Source organism: Brachyhypopomus gauderio, chromosome 13, assembly GCF_052324685.1.
Source record: "Brachyhypopomus gauderio isolate BG-103 chromosome 13, BGAUD_0.2, whole genome shotgun sequence".
Taxonomy (NCBI): Eukaryota; Metazoa; Chordata; class Actinopteri; order Gymnotiformes; family Hypopomidae; genus Brachyhypopomus; species Brachyhypopomus gauderio.
The window spans coordinates 825001-827716 of record NC_135223.1 but is presented as its reverse complement, the minus strand read 5'-3'; the positions used below and the strand labels follow the sequence as shown (position 1 = coordinate 827716).

Genomic DNA, 2716 nt, shown 5'->3' with positions numbered 1-2716 from the left:
CCAAATAAAACTGCGATTTTCGCGTGGTTAGATGTGTAGGCGTGCTATTAAATAGGGGTGAGATGAGATGTTTCGTTCCGCTTTATATAGACCTCATAGTAACCTGTTGAGCTAACGTCTCCTGTAGTTCCTCAGAGATGATGGTGGTGATGGACAATGATAATATGGTTTGAGAAAGTCCTACAGCTGTGGCAGTGGAGATGAAATGAATGTCTCACTGCACGTGAGTGATTTGTATATGAGTATCAGGCGCTGTGTATTTCTGTCTATCTTTGACATTGACAGAGAAAATTTACATGACTTGCTACACTATGCAAATATTCTGTTCAGAGCTGTTAGTCAAACAGCTGAGACGACGTGCATGTGTTAAGAACAGGAGGCAGAGTCATGTTTTGTTATCATGATTATTATTATAACCTTTATGATTTCTTCCTTATACAGTTTTAATTTTTTTCAAGTTCTTTAATTCATTCCAGTCGAAGGTAAACATTATTTTAAATGGTTGTTTCCAACACTATTAAATGCTTTAGTTGTCTCAAACAGCACAGTCTCTCACACACACATGCATGGGCAAAACATCAAAAAACAAGCAACAGACAAAGGGACAAACAGAAACACATCCCCCTAACACACACACACACACACACACGCACGCACGCACACACACACACAGGGACATGGGCAGACATCAGATCCAAAGGAAATGTAGGCCAGTATAAAGATGTATGATCTCAAACCATCTGAACATTTATACACGCAATCCTACAAGCACACACTCACACACACGTACAAACACACACACACACGCGCGCACAAACACACACTCGTGTCTAAGTTTTTAAGTGCAACAGCTGAAGAGTGATACCTTTTTTGCCTGATCAACTCTTCTGAAAATCCACATTCGCAAAAACAAACAAACAAACAAACAAAAAACCAAATAGGTTTTCCCTGGACAAACCCCCAAACACCTTCCCTGGACACTCCCCACCCCAGCACCCCAAAATACACAACAAGAAAATCAACAAAGTCAAATTTAGCTTCAAGTTTGTAAAAATGCTTACATCTCGTACACATTAGTGTAGTCCTCCCTCCTCAGACACTAGAACAGCTCCGTTTACTATATTAATCATAGTAGCAGAATGTATAGAACGGGCGTGTATGAACGGCCTCTATCTGATCTGTAATAAAGCTTGTTTGGTTTCCAATGCTGTTAGAATCATCTGGTCCAGAGAGTGGAAGGTCGGCAGTAGGTTTTACGTTAGTGTGTCCACCTCAGGCATCACACTGTGTGTGTGTGTGTGTGTGTGAGGGAGGCCTGGGGGAGTGTGTGTGGTGGTCGGGCTGCTCAGCAGGAGAGGAGGGTGGACCTCTAACACAGCGCCCAAGCGATCAGCTCCGCATCACGGCCACTGACAGTAAGGTGCTAGTGGCGATGTCAAAAGAGAAAGCGTGTCAAGAGGAAAAAAAGAATGATTCCCAAACCCAGAAGCAACTGTTTGCATGTATGCGTAGTGAAAGTGTATGCAAGATTTGTAAGTGGATTTAGGGATGTCGTTTTAGCGTCTCGAAGATGCCCCTGTCGCTCGGCGTGTGACAGGCGGAGCGTTTTGAGGCGGTCCACACCCACAAGCGCAACGTTTACAACTTGCATCATCAAATATCCATTTATGATTTGTCCTAGCTGAGCAGGAGGTGTCTGGTCCAGTCTGAACCAAAACAGAACAGTCCGAGTCCGTTTGGCAAAGTCCCCAGGCACTCCTAGTCTCTGTGCTTCGGTACACAGAAGAATCCAATCCTTCCACTATCGGCCCGTGTTTATGTACAGTCTGTACATGTCTGTTCACGCCCAGCAAAGATATCTGTCCCGAAAGACAAAGAGTTGACATAAAGATTCCACTGCACTGCAGAAATGGACGACGGACCGTTTCAGTGTCGTCTGCCTACACTACTGCGTTCTGTACACCCCACTTTCTGCTCAAAGCACACACACAAACTAAACACACACCGACAGAAAATACATGGGTTGGAGTGAAGGTCTCCATTCTTTCAGAACAGTATTGCTACAATATTACTTAGAGGCAAGAACTAACCGACTAGATCGGGAGAAATGCGTTTGCTATCATCTGAGCGCTATTTAATATAGAAATCATGGGCATCTAACCCTGGTGCACTCACACTTCTGAAAGGCTTGTTTATGAATGTTTCCTAAATGTGAGCGCCTGCTGTGTGTGTGTGGACATCGGGCAGGCCGGACCTCGGCGGGCCTGCGTTGGGTTGAACCTGCCGGACGTCGGCGGGCCTGCGTTGGGTCGAACCCGCTCTCCAGCGCCCAGATGCTGATGTGGCTCAGAGACGCTCAATCTGTGGAGCTGCCGAAAAGCGTCGGCATAAAGAGTAGGTGATCCTGATAAAGAGTAGGTGATCCTGATCCGGACGTGTTTGTAAACAGATGGTGATCCTGCAGGTTTACTAAATCTGCTGGGAGGGAGGGGGAGAGGGAGGGAGATACAGACAGAGAGGGAGATTGAAAGAGAGAAGAGGGAGAGAGAGAGAGGGAGAGATACAGAGATGGAGATACAGAAAAGACGCAGAGAGGAAAATATTCTGAGACAGGAGGGAGATGGACAGAGAGAGAGAGACAGAAAATGAGAGACAGAGAGGGAAATTGGAAGAGGGAGAGTGAAAGAGAGAAGAGAGAGGCGGAGAGAGAGATAAG

General features: G+C 45.7%; 1 protein-coding gene across 1 annotated transcript in view; it reads right to left on the bottom strand.

The window, feature by feature from the left end:
• Positions 1–418: 418 nt before the first annotated feature.
• efna3b (ephrin-A3b) overlaps positions 419–2716 on the bottom strand; it is a 54585-nt gene continuing 52287 nt past the window's right edge. The window contains exon 5 of the mRNA XM_076971060.1: positions 419–2716. This exon is cut by the window's right edge and continues 779 nt beyond it. The gene's annotated coding sequence lies outside the window, so the exon portion shown is untranslated.